Source organism: Xenopus laevis, chromosome 7L, assembly GCF_017654675.1.
Source record: "Xenopus laevis strain J_2021 chromosome 7L, Xenopus_laevis_v10.1, whole genome shotgun sequence".
Classification (NCBI taxonomy): domain Eukaryota; kingdom Metazoa; phylum Chordata; class Amphibia; order Anura; family Pipidae; genus Xenopus; species Xenopus laevis.
In genome coordinates this window covers 98,957,100-98,980,965 of record NC_054383.1, presented here as the reverse complement: position 1 = coordinate 98,980,965, position 23,866 = coordinate 98,957,100, and the positions used below count along the sequence as shown (strand labels likewise).

Here is a 23,866-nt window from a genome sequence, read left to right as displayed (position 1 = left end):
AACAGATACACAGCACCATCTGTTGGCTTATGGCTGCCCTTACATTTTAAGCAGGCCCCTGGTTGCCCCTGTTCTGGAGGGTTACATACAATTGAATTTACCCCTCACCCCTCACCCCACCCACTTCCCATTTGAGAAAATGGTGACAACACTGAGCTGGAATTGCTCTTGGGCAGGAAAGAGTTTAGTGTTTGCTCTCGTGTTTTAACCTTGCACGTGCCAAGATAAGTCCTGCAAATTTTCTTTGCTGTCGTGCGACGGTGTTGCCAATGAGGTGCTATGGGATTTGTCCTCCTTAGTGTTGCAACGAGTTGCCCTTGTGAGAAGGATGCATGGGCTTCGGCTGTTCTAATATTATTTCTAGAAATGGTCTCCTGTGTGATTGTGCAAGCTGATATGCAGAGCTCCAGGGCTTCATTTGCATAGCAAATTACTGATAAGCCATTTAGAATGCGATGGGTATGTCAGCGGCTGTGGAGGAGCAGGGGGTCATTGTTGTCGGTGAACACACCCATAAGATGTTACACAAATGTGTGTGTGTGTGTGTTTGTTTTGCCGGGGTAGAAGTAAAATAACACAATTTATTTGAAGTTTTGTTTCACTTTTTTGGTGTTGGTAGGTTGCATGATGCTGGTGTTTCATCCCTATCCATGAAAGGTATACAATCGAATGCTCTGTACCATGGATGACAAATGCGTGTGCAATGCGGGGGACACGTGTGATTGCTGCACGGTACATCTCCCTCCCACAATGTTAGATGATGATAGATTTGTTTCATTTGGCAGCTGGAAACCCAGGTCTAACTGTAGAAGACAATGGTGCTTAACTCTGTAAGGCTTGTTACTTGGATTTCAGAATCAAACCGGCATGGAGCTGCTTCACTGTCAAAGCACTTTAGGGCAGGAATCTGGAGATGCCAAGTTATCCTCTGTTTCTTGTAAATGACTGTATTTATAGCATCATATGAGATTGCTAGAGCTCACCTTGGAAATCTGCAAACTTTTTTCATAGACCTTTGACTTTCAGCAGTGCAATACAGGTATGGGATCTGTTATCCAGAAAGCTCTGAATTACGGAATGGCTGTTTCCCATAGACTCCATTTTATCCAAATAATCCAAATTTTTTGACATGATTTCCTTAATCTCTCTGATAATAAAATAGTATCTTGTACTTGATCACAACTCAGGTATAATTAATCCTTATTGGAGGCAAGCCTATTGGGTTTTCTAGTAGACTTAAAGTATGAAGATCTAAATTACAGACAGATCCATTATCCGGAAGACCTCAGGTCCCAAGCATTCTGGATAACCTGTCCCATACCTGTACTTCCACTGGACTTTTGGTACTTGTGGTTCAGCGTCACTGCTTTAGAGCATTGTTTACCCCTATGCAGTGCTGAAAGTAGTGCATGTTTATGTTACATGGAATCCTCCACCCAAAAAACTTTTCACGATGAAAGAAAATCTAATTCGAAGCAACTTTCTGCTCCGAATTTCTAATAGTTTTAAAGCTGTTTGCAGATGTAATGGCCGTTGCAATCAGTTGTTTACTCTTTTCTGTTCTCTGGGTGTGCGCCTCTTAAAACATATAATGGGAGTGCATTCTCCTTTAGGTCTGTTAATCCTTTTTAATCAGCTGGCTTGCAACATTGTTTCGGGGGTCAGGACCAGAAGTGCTGCTAATATTAAAAGACCTATATTGCTTCCAATAGCAATCACAATTAGGCTAAGGCCACACTAGGCGATAGCGCGGCGACTTTTAAGCCGCAATCGCTGGGGAAACTTTTGCGCTGGCGTCTATGGGGAATCGCGTAAAATCGCCAGCGTAAAAACACACGCGGCGATCTTTTTTCTATTGTCGCTCGAAATCGCCTAGCGAGACGATTTCGAGCGACAATAGAAAAAAGATCGCCGCGTGTGTTTTTACGCTGGCGATTCCCCATAGACGCCAGCGCAAAAGTTTCCACAGCGATTGCGGCTTAAAAGTCGCGGCGAAAAGTCGCCGCGAGTCAAATCGCCGCGCTATCGCCTAGTGTGGCCTTAGCCTTACTTTGACCATTTCTAAATTTCTAATTTATTTATATATTGGGTAGTTGCTTAGAATTATATGTATTTTTTCCATTTCTTCCTGTACTGCAATCAAAGTGAAACAGTAGAGTTTTCCTAATTCTCATAAAATTTGCTGCTGTATTTTAGCAACACACTTCTATTTGTTTTTTTATAGGGGGGGGTCCAATTTACATTTTTGTAAAATTGTACCTGTGTTTTTGTTTTATTCCTATGAAGGAATTAAGTCGCATGTGGGCTATTTCTTTTGATCTTTTGTTTATCTATAAATGTTGAATATGCAGTGGTAACTTTTTTTCCTTATATATAAGTAAACATTATTGTGTAAACTGAAGGTTCTGGGACCAGAAAGGTTGGTATTACCAGTTTAAGAGATGACAGATGACATGTTGAAAAATAAGTAAATATAACTGCAATTACAGTAAGAATGAAAGCCCGCAGGCAGAATTTGGCATGTTTGGTTAATCCTTTACAAAGTTTATAATTTTTTCCCCTATTTTTCAAGTTTATCTTTAAAGAGCCACCTGTGTTGGCTTCTAGCAATAAAGGCTGAAAAAATCAACAGAACTTTAAATCTCTGCCTGCAGACTTACAGTAGGGCTTTTTTTCAAGGTCTAATTATCTGGGGAGGGGGGCTGTTGAATAGGGTAACGGGTCTGCACTTTTCAACCAAAAAATGATCTGTGTGAGCTGGGTCAGGTGATTGCTATTAAGCAGGGTTCCCCAACCTTACCCATGAGCCACATTCAAATGTAAAATAAAGTTGGAAAGCAACATAAGCACACAAAGAATACCCAAGGGTACAAAATATGGACTGTGATTGGCTATTGGTAGCCCCTATGTGGGCTTGGAACCATGCAGGAGGCGCGTTTGGCAATACACCTGTTTTAATGCAACTAAAGCCAGGAATTAAAAAATAAGCATCTGCTTTAAGGCCACTCGGAGCAAAATCCAAGGGGTTGCAGAGCAACATGTTACTCATGAGCCACTGGTTAAGGTACACTGCTATTAATTTAAAGAAAGGCGGCTAGGACACTATGGAACAGTCATGGACATTTGTCTTTCAGAGAATAAGCTCAATGTGACATTAGCATATAAAGCCAGACATTCATGGTAAGACCTGCTCATTGGTGAGCTTGCCAAATGAGGCATGGGCGATGTGGGCCCCTACCCTTGCTCCTCGCTTAAAACTTCCAATTCGGAGAGGATCTAAGGGGGGGGGGAAATTCTAGTGCAATGAGCTCTATATTGCAATAGTGGAGCCAAATTTCCTGGTTAAACAAAAAAACGCCTCTTATAACTGGCCGCTCACTGCTGCCTGGGGCAAAATAAGCAGTACACATCATGGGCAGACATATTCTCTATAGTAGAAGAGAGCTGTCCTAGAAGTATTTGGCAGATACATCCTGCTGGTATGGTTGCCATCTGGCCGGTATTTTACCGGCCTGGTCGGTAAAAATGATGGTTGACCCCAATGTTATTAATAGGGGAAAAAAGATAAATATATAGGAAGGCCGGTATTTTTTTTCCAGAAAAGGTGGCAACCCTACCTGCTGGGCACGTACCAGCTGATATTGGTGATCAGTTTTGTGAAAACTTATTATACTGGCTAACTTCCGTTGGCCTGCAACAATTCAGTGTCTGTTTGGAATACTGGTGGGAAATATTTTGGCAGATGACTTTTCTCTGTTGGTGAGTCACTCCTTCTGTTGCTAAAGATCTTTGGCCTCAATTACCTGTGTGTGGCTAGTACAATTGTTCTCCTGTATCACAGCACAATATATTGCAGCCCACTGATCTTCAATTTCCGAGTGCCATTGAATGTTGCTCTCTCAACATTTGAAATAGGAGGCCAAGTTTTTATATGTAATTTCTATAAGGGACTGTTCTAACTTAGGAAACTTGTTTTCTTTATTGGGGCAACTCCTGTGTCAACGACCTGGCAAAGTCTTTGCTTGTCTAAATTATGAAAGGTAGACTGGAAGCTCCACAGAATTGCGGTTCACCATGTTCAAAAATTGCACTGCTTTAAATAGTGCTATATTAATTATTTAAAATTGAAAGGATAGTCCACGTTTAAGTTCACTTTTAGAATGTTATAGAATAGCTAAATCAGTCAATTTTCAATTGGTTAATTTTTTACAGAAGCTATCAGAGCTGTCGCAATGATGGCCATGCCAGACAGACAGTCTGTGATTTAGGCAGGGGCTTTATGTGCAGACCCATGTTCAGTCTTACTTTACCCCCTCCCATAAGTAAATGTTTCCAAATCCTAGCGGATGCCAAATGCACAGTCAATGTAGGCAGGAAACAAAGTTGCAGCTTCTTGGGTAGCAGCCTAATTCATTGAGCTGAAGCAGATCTGAGCCATTAAGTTTAGTGGATGCATGGAACACCGAGGGAGATACAAAAGGTTAGATGAAGGGCAAACAACACCACTCTACATTTTAATTTGAAAATGATTTGAAATATGTGCTGATGTATCCATTTAATTGTTTAAGCAAATCTTTAAAATAGCATGTGAAAGAACTGAATCTGGGTTGGTGATGGAAACGAAACCGTAAGATTACGCTTGTGAAACATTGTTTTTATATTTATCTTCCATAAAAAGGGATACTATACCCCTAAGGCAAAGTGATGGTTTATGTGTGTGTTTATCTTTAAAGCAAAATCTGATACACTTTCAAGGAGTGTAGTAGAGCAGATTCTGGAGAGAGGCACATTGAGCGATTATGTAATAAAGCTGTCGTCTTTACTCAAGGTCCATTGACTGTCTCAGTGGATGGATAACTGTTTCCTAATTGCCCTCCACTCATGCTGTGTTTTCTACCCTTAAAGGAACAGTAAACCCAAAAAAGAAGGTATTTTAAAGTAATGAAAATATAAGGTCCTGTTGTCCTGCACTGGTAAAACTGGCATGTTTGCTTCAGCAACACTACTTTAGTTGATATAAACAAGCTGCCGTGTAGCAATGGGGGCAGCCATTCAATACTGGAAAAGGAGAAAAGGCACAGGATACTCCACAGATGCCAGAAAACCTCTGTAGTATAGAACAGGATTTCCAGAACGTATCTTTTATCTACTGTGTATCCTGTGCTTGAATGGCTGCCCCCATGGCTACACAGCAACTTTTTATATAAACTATTAGTGTTTCTGAAGCAAACACTTCAGTTTTACCAATGCAGGGCAACAGTACATTACATTGTCTTTCCTTTTAAAACACTTGCATTGTTTGGTGTTACAGTTCCTTTAAGTATTCATGTGCTGTACTTGAATGTCTCTATCTTTTGAACTTGTAATTTCTGAATATGAATATTCAGTTTTCTGCATATCTCATTAAAGGGAACATGCAGAATTAAAGATTATTCAACATAGTAATTTCAGGGAGAGCTTTGGCGTTTGAGCTGTGAATTAAAAGACAAGCAAGTTTACTGTTCCAAATATTATTCATTCCTTTTTGGGAAAAATACCTGAAGTGGTTCTGGCAAGTTTTGAAAGCCTCATCTTTGCTGTCTCTCTCAGGTGTCCCTCCTCATACTTGAGCATGCAAGTCCTCATTTTACTACTACTGGGCATATGCAAATCTAATTCTTAACAAGGAACATCTGGGAGAGAGGATGAAGAAGGCAGCACTGCTTTAGAAAATTCTCTAGCCTGACGCATCTTTTTTTATTTACAAAAAGGAGTACTACTACTTGCTACTCTACACCTTGTATACCATTTCAACCCATTGTGTAGTAAGAGTCAATTTTCTGAGGAGTGAATTGGAAAATATTTATGGATCATACCCTTTCACATGAGGACCTACTTTCAGCTCTAGTCTGATGCGAAAAACCTAGGAATTTGAAAAGACATGAGCATGGTACACAATTTAAAATCCTGTATCTGACCGATATGTTATAAAAAAATCATTTTTACATTTATGACACTTGCTGCATAATTACCATCATTTGAAATAATTGCTGTCTATCCTGTGCAATTGTGTAGCAGTAGTCACACATTGACAACTCGGTAGTTACAAAATCATTTTATATAATTGTGTATCCTCCTTATGATATATGGAACTAGGATTCCAAAAGCCAGCCTGGCAGTTTAAGCATGAATGCCATTTTCCCTGTTGAATAGAATTAATGATGTCTCTGACTCACAGAACTTGTTCCTGTTCACAGTAAACATGGGCACAATGCGAATTGATTGCATTTATTTCATTCATTATTGTATTGGGAATTGACTGCAGTTTAGAAGGTACGTCATTTCTGCTGCTCGGCTACAAATCCCCCCCAACATTCTCTTTAACTTTGTTTTTAAAGGGACAATAAAATGCATATAATTCTGCACCCATTAATATGACGTTGTGATCTGTTTATTTCTTCAAGTTTATACTACACCTTCTTTCACTCCATCTGATTTTTAGAAAGTTAATGGTGCCAGCCACTCCTGGTCTAAACACTCCCATCTTGTTTTTTTCTGTATCACAATACAGCCCACCATGTCCTCCATTTCTCACTGACTTATTTGTGCATCCACATCTTCCCAATCTCCTTAAAGGTTTTTTGCCTTGATCTCTTCTTACATAGACTTATGTGCAGTTCTATTAACCTCTTCCCGTAATGAACATTTACAGACCCTATTAGTAGTTGTGTGTTTTCAGTTCCACAGACAACTTGGGGAAGGATTGCTCAATGGGAATGTTGGAATGTCAAAGTAAATCTTTGCAGAAGGGTTCATAAGCCAGGGATAGAGCCATACAGGATAAGGGCTGAAACAACACAGAATTCTAAAAATCAGTACCTGTAAGAGGCATAAGCTGGCTATTTTGGAGTGCAGTCAGTCTTATTGGGCCAGGAGTCTGGGAATGATTTAGAGGATATGCCATTTTCTTTGGACCCTAAACTTTGCAGGCCTCCAGGTTGCTCTCTGCGGGGAGGGGGGCGGGAGGGAAATTGCGTGACTTTTTGTCAGAAAACGAAGTAAAAAATGTTTTCCCCTTCTCACCCCTAATTTGCATTCAGATTCGGTTTGGTATTCGGCCGAATCTTTCGTGAGAGATTCGGGGTTCGGCCAAATCCAGAAAAGTGGATTTGGTGCATCCCTACTATAAATTAATACTGCAATATTTTTTTCCCCATGGATCATTTATGTCTACTGTATTACATTTGTTCAGGACATCCATGCATAACGTTAGCCTAGAACAAAGAGAAGCCCCAAATTTACACCAAATGTGTTAGGTTTTTTTTTTATACTTAATTTGCATAGCTTATTCTGAGCACAGTCCAGTCCTTTACCAAATATTTTACAGATATATCTTTCCATTGCAGAAGTCTTTCTGTGTGTCTTTACACAGGCATTCTCCTTCGATAAGATCTAGTAATAATTAAACTGTAACATATAAACACACTGTGTAGTATGTGTGCGTGTGTATATGCCCAATATCTCTAAAACTTCAAGTTATGTAAAGGTTGTCTCCCATATAGTAATTTTAAGCAAGCAATTCTAATTTATTTATGTAATTTTATTTAATTTTTTTCTGCGGATGCCCCTGTTTTAACTGGAGTCCGTGGGTTACATTTGACTGGCAGCTACTACTTACCTGAATTGAGCAAAAAAATTATTGATATGAATATTTTATGACACTACTATGTATTGGGCATTATCCACTTTGGTGGTTTTGATCTGGTTCCAGTAGGACAGAATGTAATGGAATTTTCTGGATCACAGCGGCAGTACTTGTTACAGCAACTTCCTTGCAGTTAGGTGTAAACTGCATTCATTTTGCTGCAACTTCCCACACCCACTTGCATTCTGATCAGAGAACTCAAAAGTGACTGCAACTCATTGTGTGGAGTATTTCTTATGTAATCCAGCAAGATGATATGGCTGGAATTGCATCATAGCTAACGTGTCTGAAGTCTTGAAAATTTGCATCATGAATAATGTACCCCTGTTGAAATATGACTATGAAGATATTTGGATGTATGGGAAATATGTTAGGATATTAAAGGAACAGTAACATCAAAAAATGAGAAGAGTTTTAAAGAAAATATATTGCAGTGTTACCCTGCACTGGTAGATAGCAGATAAGCTATGTAGAACATAATGGTGTTATCTGTTATCCACTATTTAACCTGTGCCATGTTATCCACTATTTAACCTGTGCCATATAGCCTTTTTTTCAATTTCCACCATTGCTACACACCAGATTGTTTATATAAACAATAGTAGTGTTTCTGAAGCAAACAGATCAGATTTACCAGTGCAGGGCAACAGTACATATATATATATATTTTTATTTTATTTTATTACTATTATTACATTAAAACACTTTGATTTGTTGGTGTTACTGTTTCTTTAAGTCACCAACCCCGAGGTGACCTTTAATACAGGTATGGGACCTGTTATCCAGAATGCCTGCGACCTGGGGTTTTCTGAATAACAGATCTTTCTGTAATTTGGATCTTCATACCTTAAGTCTAATAGAAAACCATTTAAGCATTTAAATAAACCCAAAAGGCTGGGTTTGCTTCAAATAAGGATTAATTATATCTTAGTTTGGATCAAGTACAAGGTACTGTTTTATTATTACAGAGAAAACTTATTTGTATAAAATGGAGTCTATGGGAGCTGGCCTTTCTGTAATTCGGAGCTTTTTGGATAATGGGTTTCCGGATAACGAATCCCATACCTGCTCCATGAAACTTTTCTACAGGGAGGGCTTTATTTAAATACACATGTTTCAGTGAGTCATGGGACAAATTATATCACTAAAAGCACTGCTTACAGAGTGAATAATGTACACCCTGTTGTAAAATATGTCACTGAGATTCCATGACCTGTGACCTGTAGAAGACACTCTGGAGTTCTGTAACCTGTATAAAAGCACGAGGCCCAATACTTCTGATATTTTACAACAGGGGAGTTTTTTATTTATTATTATTATTATTTATTATTATTATAATACAAGTTTCTGTGAGTCGTGAAAAATTAACATCAATAAGAAAAAATTATCAGAATTCTTTTATACAGATAATGGCGTTCCGAGGTTACTTATAATATCCTTATATTTTACAAGAGGGGGTACTTTATTCACTATATAATTTACAAGATATTCATGGCTCTTGTGTATTATATAGTGAATAAAATACTCCCTCTTCTAAATTATAAGGTTATCACAAGTTACAGAGGAGTTCCATGACCCGGCACAAGTCCTGGAACTCTGGGGTAACTTCTAATTTCCTCATATTTATTTATTTTTTTAACTGGGGGTACTTTATTTATTATAGTACAGAAGTTTCAGTGGATCACGTTAAAGAATTGACATCAGAACTCACCATTTATAAGGATATAATTTACAGGATATTAATGGCTCTTGTGAATTATAGAAAAATAATGCACATATAGTTTCCCTGAGTTAGAAGGGGAGGTAAATTAATGTTTTTTTTTCTAATATTCTAAACATCTAGGGGCAGATTTATTAAAGTGTAAAACTTGATTTTCTCCATAGGAATGGAGAGTGGTGGAGTTTTACCGTGGTGAGCTCTTATTTCACACTTTGATAAATCTGCACCGTAGTCTCTATAAAGTATACTATTGACAGCTCACATGACTGTTTTATCCACCTTTTAGTAGAGCATATAATATAAAAATTAAAAGAATTTGAAATACGCAGTTGTTTCACATATACTGGTAAAAAAATCTAGGAGTGTTTGTATTCAGCAGAGGAATGAGCCAAGAGGAGTTTCACGATGTTTATGAAAGCATATTTCATCTTTTATATGATTTGCTTCACTTCTGTTCTAGCAGATATTGGTTGTAGTTTAAAGAAATGTTCAGTCTCAGACTAGCAATATGCCAAGCATTTGAAGGCAGTTCTTTGAATTGGCATGTTGATAAATCTCATTGACATGGCATCAAAGACACACTTCTAAAACAGAATTTAAAAATATATTCTGCTAGATTAGCAGGTAAACGGGATCATATACGAGTGCATCATATAGCAGAATGCAAATTTGATGCCAGCAAGGAAGTGAATTTCTCGATGACATGGCTTTGGTGACCGGAAATACCAAAGTAGACACCTATGCGGGTGTAAATTTAATTGCCTCAATGAAGCAGTGAAAAAAAATGTATAAAACTATTGTTCTTCCAGAATTAATTAACATTCCACATTGTATAAAAAAATGAGTGGCCTGATCTATTGGCTTGTTTGATGCAGTACAATTTAAACATTGACTGGCTTAAGCTATCCTATTTTTTATATTGCAGATTAACTAGACATAGTCACTTTATTTGTTATTACTAAAGATCAGCCACCTCGATTTATAATTCATGGAATCCATCATAATGATGTACAGTCAGCTGTGTACAATGCGTTTCCTTGAAGTGATCCTGGTGATGCAATGGCATGTCTAAACCAGGTGTTGCCAGATAGTGATTCGACAACTCCCAAACCGCAAATGCAACAAATATGTAACAAATGTAATTTCCACTCTGATTAACGATAATTTTTACCCATGAAAGGTAATGGCATGCTGAATTCCTCAGGGTGAATTTGCACACTGTAACTTGCCAGAAGAGCTTGTTATAGAATAGACATGTCTAACCTGTCACGTTCTGGCTGGACTACAGCTGCTTAGTTGCCTGGGGATTTTGGAAGCTTGTGGGGGCCATAGGTTGGAAAAGCCTGTTTTATTACTGGAGTCGTGTGGAATCAGAAAAATACACTGAATATGAATTATTCATTGCACGGGGAACTGCAAATAGATTGACCGCAACATTGGTACTGTGCAAATAGTAATCGGCAAGTTAACAGAATGGAACTCTGGAAAGAAGTGCTGTAGAAAACCTGCTGTCCAGAAAGGAGAGTATACGTTTATTTGCATTAATATACCATCCAGCAAACCCAGATTCCTCCTGGTAGCACTGCCCCACATGGTTGTACTTATTTTAGTATGCACAAGTTTATGTGCATTACGACCAGACCATTGATTCATGTATGTGTCTCTTAGGAGGCTGACTGGTTTGCCAGTACTCTTCATAGATTAAAGTTGGTATGTTGGTGCAGAAAATCCAGGGGCGCTTTTGTAACTGTTGGTAGCATTACAACACAGGGAAGTGCAGTGAGTTCTTTTTATGACACACAGAATAAATTGAGTGGATGAAATATTTTCTTTGGTCCGCAAATAATCCAGAAGTGCTGTCTGCACAGTTTTTAAAAAGTGCAAAGATGCCTATATGAACAGCACTGGTGGTTCTCCTACAATTTTTATTCAGATCTGCTTGTTCAAACCATTTTATAGAATTTACCTAAACCTTGCTCCAACTATTGTTTTGTGAAACACGTGGTTAGCAGTGATGTGCTAGTCTATAAATGTAAGCTGCTGAAGCCTAAAGCCAAGAGTAATGTTGTGGGCGGGCAGAGCAGAAGAAGAACTCAACCCGAACCCGCCCACGCCCTTTAAAATGTGTGTTGAAGTCTGTCCGAACCCCTCTGACTTGCTGGTAATCCCGCAGGTCCCATGGGCATCAGGCCAGCCTGCATTACTGTTGCTTAGGTTGTTCAGCATACAGGGCCTTATTATGCATATTTGGATCTACTTGAGTGACAGCTGTGATATTGAGGCAAACTTGAATATCAATAGATGCGAGTACAACCATGTCTCCAACAGCCAATATATCATGGAAATCTGCTATTTATTTTTTTTGTAATAATATGGGGATTACCTTATTCAAATTTTTTTTAAAAAAAAACTTGGTGCTGTTCCTTTCAACTGTTCATGCACAGATGAAAGTATTACTGCCTATATCTAAGTGCTTGATCTATTTTTCTAACTACCTACAATTAATGAAAGTGTGTGCATGAAAGAACATGTTTATAGGTCAGTTCAGTTTGGATTAAGGAGGTAAAATTTGAGCGATGAAAGTCTGGCTGTTTCCTGGATGAAATTTATCATACAACAGGTTCAACCTGTTCGGGTGGGTTTCACATACCATAAAAACATCCTAAAACCTGGCTTGTAATAAGTAGGTTCCTTTTGACAGGATTGTGTGGGCTGTAGCCTCTGGGGAGAATTAGTGCTAGCTTTGGGCTTTACTCTTAATGCTCTGATTTACATTATGTGCTTCTGGTTATGCTGAACCTGTATGTGTATATTACAGTAGCCTTTCCATTATGAATTAACAGTTTAGCATTTTACATCAAAGTAAACTCATTAAAGGGGTTGTACACCTTCAAACACTTTTTTTCAGTTCTGTTGATTTCAGACAGTTCACCAGAAGTAGACTTTTTCCAATTACTTTCTATTTTTTCTGTGTGACCATTTTTCTAATATTGAAGTGTAAAATTTAATTCTTCACTTTCTGGAGGCAGGGTCGCCGACTCTTTAACTGTTATAAATTGATACATTTAGTTCATACATTTTGTTATATTTGTCCCTGCTGAGCTGAATCCCTGAGTTTCATTAAAGGCAGCTGTTAGAATTGATACAATAGTTGTTAATATTCCACAGATGCTGCTGAGAAATGTATCAACTAAATGTAGCAAAATGTAACCCTTCAGAAGCTCCTGGATCAATGAGCTGCCAGACTGAGACACGAACGTTAAACTTACATTTTGGGAAACCGGTAAAAAATGCAAAGCAATTGGAAAAAAGTATATGTTTATGGAGAACAATCTGAAAACAACTCAACTGGAAAAAGTGTTTGAAAGGTGAACAACCCCTTTAATTGTATGTTGCTAAAGAAGAACGTTGCAAGTGTGTCACTCTCCATGATTACATGATTTCTCCTTGTTCGGAAGATAAGTCAAGGGGCAAACAATATAGAAAAAACTTGTCTCAAGAGAAGGTCCAAAACATTGACTCAATCATGTCTTTTTCTATATTTTGAGCCCCTTGAGAGTGTGTGTGTGTGTGTGTGTGTGTGTGTGTGTGTGTGTGTGTATATATATATATATATATATATATATATATATATATATATATATATATATATATATATATATAATTACTGATACAAACCATCCTGTGAAATCCAGTCTAAAAAAAATAAATAAAAAAAGCTCTCTGTTAGCCATATTGCAGCACAACAACGTTGCCTTCATAATGACTTGTGTATGAAGCACAATTACCCTTCATAATGACTTGTGTATGAAGCACAATTAAGCTGATTTTGTACACCCCATTTCTATATTTAATCTGTAAACATCACAAAATATTTTTGGGATGTTTTTAAATTTAGTCATTTGAATTACCACCTCCTTCATCTCAAGGACAAGAGGTGTGGGACACTGAGCCAGAAAATTAGACTGACTGACTACACAAATGAGGAATCAGTAAGTGAAGGTTTCCTTCTTAACAGTCCCAATTCTAGTAATACAACTAATGATGCATGGTTCACACATGAAGAAATTCAAAAGAGACTAGAACATGTTAAGATTAACAAAGGTCCAGGGCCAGATGGTATTCATCCCAGGGTAATTAGCGATCTTAGCTCTGTGATTGCCAAACCTCTTTACTTAATTTTTCAGGATTCATTGAGATCTGGCATAGTGCCGAGAGACTGGCGAATTGCTAATGTGGTGCCTCTATTCAAAAAAGGATCCCGTTCTCAGCCTCAAAACTATAGGCCAGTTAGTCTGACGTCAGTGGTAGGAAAGCTTTTCGAAGGGTTAATAAAGGATAAGATACTGGACTTCATAGCAAATCATAATACTATGAGTTTGTGCCAGCATGGTTTTATGCGTAATAGATCTTGCCAGACTAACTTAATTTCTTTTTATGAGAATGTAAGTAGAGACCTCGATTCTGGGATGGCAGTGGATGTGATTTACTTAGATTTTGCTAAAGCATTTGATACAGTGCCACACAAAAGGTTACTGGTTAAATTAAGGAATGTTGGCCTGGAACATAGTATTTGTACCTGGATAGAGAACTGGCTAAAAGATAGACTACAAAGAGTGGTGGTAAATGGAACATTTTCTAATTGGACCAGTGTTGTTAGTGGAGTACCGCAGGGCTCTGTACTAGGTCCCTTGCTTTTCAACTTGTTTATTAATGACCTGGAGGTGGGCATTGAAAGTACTGTTTCTATTTTTGCAGATGATACTAAATTGTGCAGAACTATAGGTTCCATGCAGGATGCTGCCACTTTGCAGAGTGATTTGTCTAAACTGGAAAACTGGGAAGAAAACTGGAAAATGAGGTTCAATGTTGATAAATGCAAGGTTATGCACTTTGGCAAAAATAATATAAATGCAAGTTATACACTAAATGGCAGTGTGTTGGGAGTTTCGTTAAATGAGAAGGATCTAGGGGTCTTTGTAGATAACACGTTGTCTAATTCTGGGCAGTGTCATTCTGTGGCTACTAAAGCAAATAAAGTTCTGTCTTGCATAAAAAAGGGCATTAACTCAAGGGATGAAAACATAATTATGCCTCTTTATAGGTCCCTGGTAAGGCCTCATCTGGAGTATGCAGTGCAGTTTTGGACTCCAGTCCTTAAGAGGGATATAAATGAGCTGGAGAGAGTGCAGAGACGTGCAACTAAATTGGTTAGCGGGACGGAAGACTTAAATTATGAGGGTAGACTGTCAAGGTTGGGGTTGTTTTCTCTGGGAAAAAAGGCGCTTGCGTGGGGACATGATTACACTTTACAAGTACATTAGAGGACATTATAGACAAATGGCAGGGGACCTTTTTACCCATAAAGTGGATCACCGTACCAGAGGTCACCCCTTTAGACTAGAAGAAAAGAACTTTCATTTGAAGCAACGTAGGGGGTTCTTCACAGTCAGGACAGTGAGGTTGTGGAATGCACTGCCGGGTGATGTTGTGATGGCTGATTCAGTTAATGCCTTTAAGAATGGCTTGGATGATTTTTTGACAGACATAATATCAAAGGCTATTGTGATACTAAACTCTATAGTTAGTATAGGTATGGGTATATAGAATTTAATTAAAAGTAGAGAGGGGTGTATGTATGGATGCTGGGTTTTCATTTGGAGGGGTTGAACTTGATGGACTTTGTCTTTTTTCAACCCAATTTAACTATGTAACTATGTAACCAGCGGTATCCTATAATAATAATTGGCATCACTTTCTTGGTGTGGTGTTTATTGGGCAGGTTCTCGTTATTGCACTTTTTACTGTGCTTTAATTTTTTTTTATTTTTTCAGTCCTTATTTACATGCTATACTGGGATGGGAACACTTCAAACATAAGACTCGTTTTGTCATTTTTCTGAGGTTACATGCGGTATATTAACTTATTATATTAATATGGGATCTACAGTTAAATATCTATAAATTTGTCTGCTCGCTGGCTTAAAGGAATTGTTCAGTATAAAAATAAAAACTGGGTAAATGGATATGCTGTGCAAAATAAAAAATGTTTCTGATATAGTTAGCCAAAAATGTAATGTATGAAGGCTGGAGTGACTGGATGTCTAACAAAATAGCCAGAACACTACTTCCTGCTTTTCAGCTCTCTTGGTTTACACTGACTGGTTATCAAGCAGCAACCAATCAAAGACTTGAGGGGGCCGCATGGGTCAGATCTGTTGCTTTCGAATCTGAGCTGAATGCTGAGCATCAATTGCAAAATCACTGAACAGATATGTACCATGTGGCCCCACTTCAAGTCACTGACTAACTCAGAGTTATAGAGCTGAAAAGCAGGAAGTAGTGTTCTGGCTATTATGTTACAGATCCAGTCACTCCAGCCTTTATACATTACATTACATTTTGGCTAACTAACTATATTAGAAACATTTTTTATCTTGCACAGCCTATCTATTTACCTAGTTGTTATTTTCACACTGAACTGTTCCTTTAATAAGATAAAAAGTTTTCTTTATCCTCTTTCCTACTTGATGACATAATTACTGTGCAGACTATCGGGAAGCCGTCACAATAAAGATGCACTATACTGTTCTGCTATTTATATTTAAACTGCTGCGATGTGTGCAGTAGAAAATACAGAGAGAGGTTTATATAATCTATACACCTTGCATAGATTTCAAGACGGAGTGTTTTGCAGAAGAATAAGCGCTTGCTAGAACTATTAATTTACAGTGTAATCCTGTTTTGCTATTAAATATTATTTTATTAGTTATTTTGGTCCCAAATACTTTGCTAGTACCTCGGTTCTGTCATATGCCTTTACTCCAATCTGCTACCCACTTTCTCAGTTACATCATTATCAGGGCATGCGGAACTTGAAGGAGAGAGGGGGTGTCAAGTAGGTGGTGTAGACAGGTCTGTGCCCCAGTAGAAGGAAAATAAGCCCGCACCCTACCTGCAGCACCCTAACCACTCTACCAAATGCTGACTTGCTCTATGCGTCTTTTGAAGGTTCTCTGCATGCTGCAGGACTGTATTTGATACTGCTGATCCTCACGAGTGACACTAGTAGTTAAAAGATTATAAAATGTAGGTGCAATTTTACTGCAGTGCAGTAACTCTCAGCAACCAGGTATGCTGCTGTCTCGGTTTAAGTAGACTATATTAATCAAAGCTAATTCCTTAATGGCTGCTAGGACTTTCTATTTTTAAATCATGGTATTATTAGGGTTATAGCCTCAGAACCTTATAGAAACTAGTCATTATAAATCACAGGAAGTTTGGTTGCTGCCCTCTTGTTTGTGGGTGAATTCAGGCTGCTATCCAGGGACGGCTGTTTTCCCATCCCTTTTAAATGGTAAACTGCCGGGGATCCAAGTATTCTTTAATAATGCCCATCTGAGAATTTATGTGACTTCTTGTTCAAATGAATGTAGTAAACATGCTGTCAGGGATGCTGCTGGTACTGCCAGACAGGGACACTCTTCAGCATCTCTTCAGTATCCGCACTCCAATCAAGCAATCTCGGGTGCACGGCCATTTCTCAATCATATAGTCAAAGTTTGTAACAAAGCATTCCTGGGCCAGCACTTCCCTTAGTGAAACAAGTGTCTTTTTATTTTACACACATCATAGTGCTCCATATATACAATATATATATATATATATATATATATATATATATATATATATATATATATATATATATATATATATATATATATATATATATATATATATATATATATATATATATATATATATATATATATATATATATAATTATATATAATATATTGTGACATGCCACTGGCCTGCACATGCACTTTTATGGAGGATTTAGCGTTTGGTAGGCAGGTAGCGTAGGATACAAGGCTTCGGACAAAACATGAGTTTATTCAGCACTGGGCATTCCCAACAAAAGGCAACAGAAAAGTGTACAGGGCAAAGTTCAACAACTTCAATGAAGAACATGCAGGGTATAGTTCAACCACTTAATTATATTGTTTAGAGGGAATATTAACCCTACCTGAGCTGAGTATTCATTTACAAGACATATAATGCATTTCTCTTCAATGCATTTTCCTTGCATTTCTTGCTGATGCATTCAGTGTGGCAACATATTTTAGAATGTTCCCATCTGATGCAATAACAAGTGAGGGCAATATCGGTTGCCCAGACCTAATTCAATTGAGACCTTATTCATGAGACTGTCTAGTGATCTGGGTCACTGAAGGCAGATGTGTATTCCTCACAAAACAATTACAATGCAGAAGCAGCTGGACAAATACATTGCATTTTGCAGAATTTTTTTTCATCGGATATTATTTGCATAGGCAATTAAATATCTTCAGGTTTGCTTAAACGGTTCATTCCTCCCCATAAGCTCTCAGAGCACTTTTGTGTGATGCTGCTTTATAACATTGTACACCTTTGAGACTTTCATTTGGGTCACCAGAATACAGGCAAAAAAAGAAAATAAAGAACGTTGTTGGGTGTGGAGGGAAAGAGTAATCAGCTGGTGTGGATTGAGTATCATTTTACATGTTCTTGTGCTGATCAGGATGATAACTTGACTAGGTCAGGAATGATTTCTCCAAGTGATAAAGTGGAAGAGCAAGTCGTAGTAATTAGACCTGTTGTATTGTAGACACTGTTATAACCACCTTGGTTCTCTTGTATATGCAAGCATTGCATTAGATGAAAAATCAAATTATTAATTTTTTTCCTACCCTGCTGCTTTATAAAAAAGCATAACCTTACCATGGCAACAGCTAATTCCTGCTTGCTCCCCTTGGCCTTTGTAAGTTTTGTGTTTGCTTGCCACATCTTGTGAAACTCACTAGTATGCAATATTTATAGGTATATTTAAAGGATAAAAGTGAGCATTCACCTATGCATGTCTGAAAGTGCTGAAAATTCCCGGGGCGAGCTCTTTCCCCTTTTAATAACTATGTATCCAGAAATAACATATCTGCTTCTAAATGTCTTGCTTCTTGTCTGAGCTCCAAGTTTGCCAACAAGTTTAAATAAATGTCCCAAAGTATAATAAGGGCAATGGCACATCTTGAAATAAATCGCTGCTTCTGTGGGCGACTAATCTCCTGTAAAAACTTTTCCGCCAGCTATAATGTGAAGTGTTGGTGGTAAAACCCATGTGTTGTTTCAGTCTCCTAAAATCACTTGAAGTTGCCTCAAGAGGAAACTTCAAGCAATTTTGGGAGACTGAGTGACACATGGGTTCTGCCACCTGCGATTCACATTATTGCCTATGGGAAAGCTTTTACAAGAGATTAGTCACCTGCAGAAGTAGCGATAAATCTTCTGGTGGGCCATTGCCCGGGCATGTTGTAGGATATGGCCATGAGAGTAAGGGCAGAGCCACATGGTCAGATTTAGGGAGATTAGTCGCCGGGCGACAAATCTCCTCTTCTTCGGGGCGACTAATCTCCCCAAACTGCCTTCCCATCGGCTAGAATGAAAATCGCCAGCTGGATGGCACTCCGAGTGCTTCGTTTTCCGAAGTTGCCTCACGAGGAAGCTTTGGCTAATTCAGAAAATGAAGTGCTCCGAGTGACATCCTGCTGCCGATTTACATTCTAGCCTGCAGGAAGGCAGCTCGGGGAAATTAGTCCCCGAAGAAGAGGAGATTCTCGAATCTGACCCTGTCTCTACCCTTCAGTTAGAATCCCTATCCATCCAGTTTATCTTGTATCTTCTTTCAATCCGTTTATCGCATATTCTCATGTCATTGTTAGGGCAAGCCTGCTGTTCCTTTTTAATGTTCTCTTGGAGGTGGTCTGGCTTACAGAGCCTGAGGGGAACTAAAGGGAACATATGAAGGCATGCTTTATAGATCAGTGATTACTTCATAGAAAATCCTGGCTACAGATGTGACACACACTCTACAATAAGGGAATTCATAGCATAGTTTATTGTATATTTCATATAAAGCCCTGAATTATAGCTAAACTTGGATGAATTACAGCACAATAAAGATAGCGCAAAAGGAGTTGTTTCTGCTAGTTGAAGGGTTTTTGTTTTTTCATCCTCCATCTAAAAACTTTTTTTTTTTTTTGTTGCAACAAGAAATATACATTGATTAAACATTCTAGTAGTCCTAGCCAGTAGAGCAGATAATGTAAACGGCTAAGCAATGAAAAGACTTCTTTCAATAGTATTTACATTTACAAATGATTTCACTTGTTATAATGCCATAAGTTTGCCGTACGTTTTTCTGCAGTGGAGGGCCCCTTTACATTTTTTATTTCTTTTATTAACAACAGTGCATATGTTTATAAGCTGCTTTCAGTAGCAAATTGTATCTACTCCTGTACACTGACTTCATACTCCAAAATGCTGTTTATACAACTCCAGTATTCAGAACTTTTTAAGAAAACTTTTTGTGTTGCTATGGGTTACTAGATCTGAAAAGCAAACTTTGCACCTTTTATTACTGGACTCCAAATGTATTTCATTCTTTTCTTGAGGTCGGGGTAAAGCTGTACACCGGAAATCTTTATATTCAATTGATGTTTATCTCATTTAGGAAGTCTGTAACTTGGCACCGTGTGGATTAAGATAAATCACGGAGATAAGTCAATGACAAAGTAACTTGAGCTGCCAAGAAAACCTTTCATAAAGTTTTACTTTGACCCAAGAATATTTATAGGGTAATCATTTAGAAATGGGATACCAGAGTAAGCTGCTGACACAGTAACAATGGTAAGGGAAAACTGCGCAGGCCTCTTGGCACAACTGCAGAGCAGCATCTGTACTGTATATAGATACAGAGCATTTGTTCTGCAGGGTAATTAATATTTGTAAAACCTTTGCTGGTTTTTATTTTAATTCTAACAAGATTGGTACAGATATGGGATCTGTTATCCGGAAAACCATTATCCAGGAAGCTCAGAATTACAGAAAGGCTGTCTCCCATAGACTCTATTTTATCCAAATAATCAAAATTTATATAAAAAAAATATTTCCTATTTAGTCTGTAATAAAACAGTACCTTGTACCTAGGTTTATTTAATGTTAATTGATTTTCTAGTTGACTTAAGGTATGAAGATCCAAATTATGGAAAGATCAGTTATCCGGAAAAGCCCAGGTCCTGAGCATTCTGGATAACCGGTCCCATACTTGTGAAATAAAAACAAAGGGAAGATAATGAACTAAACCTTTATAAAACTGTGGTCTATTAGCTTTCACAGATGACAACGTGTCTATTGTTTTCATGCTTTTTTTTGAGTACTGTTTCTTCTGTCTCTTATACATAGGCTGGAATTAAACATAATGGTTTAAAGGTTCCTTGGGAAAGTCTAGGATAAATGAATGCATTGGCCACTTAAAGCTGAATTAACATAAACAGGTGTCAGATGATACTCATGAAAGCATTAGTGTAGTGAGAATTACCCCAGTATCAATTAGTTGGGTGCAATTGAACCTGGCAGCTCAGCCTTTCCCTGTACAGCTGCAGCGATTCTTGCTGCAACATTGGATAGCAGGTGTCTCTAAGAGGGGGGCCTGCTTAGCACTTTTGGCTTCTCTCCACTGTGTTCAAAATGATCCTCTAAAGTGGCAATTCAAAACACAGGATTGATTGGTACACATCATTTTTATTGCTGTCATTTCTCATTAACAAGTGAAAGATACAATCTTGGATTGTGAAGTTTACATTCATTTAGAATAAAAGAGGTTGTTCACCTTTTCAGTTATCTTTGAGTAAGATGTAGAGCAGTGCTGTCCAACTTCTGTGGTACCGAGGGCTGGATTTTTTTATGGCATACGTGGTGGAGGGCCGATAATGGAAGCCAGACTTGACCACACCTACTTTAAACCACACCCATGTTACCACAAGAACTTTTAAGACCATGTCCACAGCACACCAAAAAACCAAATGGTGCTCACTACAGGGATATCACCACCACCATCATATGTGAAAAATGTAATCCAGTACTGCTTTTATATCCATGGTGGAATAGGAGCAATATATTAATTACATTTCAATTCTGTGGTCATAGAAGTCAGTTTTTCAGTGGCATTATCTTTACATGCTATGTGTCTGCCGTTAATTCTTACATATTAACCAATGGCATTGATCAATGGTACAATTATGTATAGTGTGTATATAGTTGTGTTCCATTTGAAAAGTAACATAGTAAGCAAGGTTAAAAAAAGACACACATCCATCAAGTTCAACCTTTTAGGTTTTTTTATCTGCCTAACTGCTAGTTGATCCAGAGGAAGGCAAAAAAATGCCTTCCTGACTCCAAAACTAGTCCCTGGATCAACTGTACTATGAGCTGTCTCCCATAACCCTGTATTCCCTCGCTTGCTAAACACCATCCAACCCCTTCTTAAAGCTATCTACTGTATCAGCCTGTACAACTGATTCAGGGATTAAAGAAATTATGATGTAGTTTTTATTTCTAAATTACACTGTTTACACTGCAAATAATTCACTCTACAATATAAAACTTCATTCCTGACCCTGCAAGAATTTTTTATTTTTTTTTAAGTTGTAATATTGGTGTGTGGGCAGCCATCTCCGGTCATTTTGCCTGGTCATGTGCTTTCAGAAAGAGCCAGCACTTTAGGATGGAACTGCTTTCTGGCAGGCTGTTGTTTCTCCTATTAAATGTAATTGAATGTGTTGCAGTGGGACTTGGATTTTAGTATTGAGTGCTGTGCTTAGATTAACCAAGTAGTTGTTATCTTGTGTTATGGAACTGCTATCTGGTTACCTTCCCATTGTTCTGCTGGGGGGGAAAAGGTGGGGAGCACTATCACTCCAACTTGCAGTAAAGGGTGACTGAAGTTTTATCAGAGCACATGACTGGGGGTAGCTGGGAAACTGACAATATGTTTAGCCTCATGTCTGATTTCAAAATTAAATATTAAAAAAAATCTATCAGCTCTTTTGAGAATTGGATTTCAGTGTAGCACTACTTGAGCAGCGCTATTAACTGATGAGTTTTTTTTAAAAACATGACAGTATCCCTTTAACTTGGTTTTGCAATTGTGAGATTTCATTTTCAATGCTGAGAGTGTGAGTAAAATAGATTTGGCCACAGTTACAAGAATTTTACTGAATCATCCATTTTCTGCTAGGTCCGTTCTGCCTTTTTGCAAAAATAGATGCTACAACTGTGTTTGCAGCAACAAGAGTTTCAATGGTGAATAAAGGATCTCCGTGAAAATGTGTATATATACAGCTTTTTCTTTCTAGCCTGGCTTTCAAGCTGAAGGGCAAAAGGTCAATTCATATTAAGTTAATGGTCTAATGCTGTGGTTTGATCAAAGGAAAATATTGGCAGCCTTGCTTGACCCTGTCTAAGATCATGTTAATGATTTTTCTTTCTCATAGAGACACTTCATTTTAAAAATAAACTATGCAGCTCATTGGGCACACCACATATAGTACAAAACATTATATAAGCTCTTTCTGCAAAACAAAACGTTAATACAAACAGAGATGATCTATTTCTATTATTCCAATATCAGATATCCCTTAAAAAAAAAGATATTTATATATTTATTTATATCCTATACTATTGTCGTAGAGTAGTCCAATATTTTTATAATTATCAGTTGCTTACCTAATTCATAGCACGTATTTTATACTAAAGGTGTGGGATCTACTATCTGGAATACTTTGTTTCATAACCTTAAGTCTACAATATAAAACATTTAACCCTGTAGGATAGTTAGCCCCCCCCCCCTCCATGGGGATTCATTCACTTTAGCTATGTACAGTACAAGGTACTGTTTTATTATTAACGAAAGGAAATAATTTTACAAATTAGAATTATTTGCTTGACTCTCTGGGGGTGGCTTTACCCTAAATCTGAACTGATAATGGGTCTCCAGATAAGGGAACCCATACCTGATAAAGTATTCATTTTAATTCTATTCATTTGTATTGCGTGCAGCAAACCGTTACCTTGGTTTGTCGGCAGCATTTATCTGAAGTGTTATTCTATGTGTGTGTGTGTATACAGACAGCTATATGTGTCATTTGAAGAGAATCTTTACATTTTTTTAAATTGCCAGATTGGTCCTTTCAACTTAACTTGCAGGTCATCTGTATTTGCTGGACCTCCTCCAGCAGTGTGTCTTGTTTTGTTGCAGTATTCTTTCAGCAATTATTTAGTTTTTTTCTTTAGAGGCATTATAGACTGCTTTTACTGCTTGGGTGTGTGCACTCCAAAGCTCTCTGAAGCATATGCTCTAGCTGTTAAAATTAAAGGTTTGTGAAATTGTGTGTTGGCCTTTGTTGTACTTTGTTTTGTAAGAATTTCATTGATCTTTAATGGTGCCCAGTCAGTGAATCTTGTTTTTTGTCCTCATTTTAAGAATGAATATAAAGAATGTTAAAAAAGTAATAGATACAATTTTCAGTTCGATCAGTCTAGACTAGTGAATGCAATATTAGTTATCATGTAAGCTCTCCGTTGGGT

The 23,866-nt window shown here is 37.8% G+C and overlaps 1 protein-coding gene across 8 annotated transcripts in view; it reads left to right on the top strand.

Annotated features, from left to right (window-relative positions):
* kazn.L (kazrin, periplakin interacting protein L homeolog) overlaps positions 1-23,866 on the top strand; it is a 349,342-nt gene that overhangs the window by 244,542 nt on the left and 80,934 nt on the right. The window lies entirely within an intron of this gene.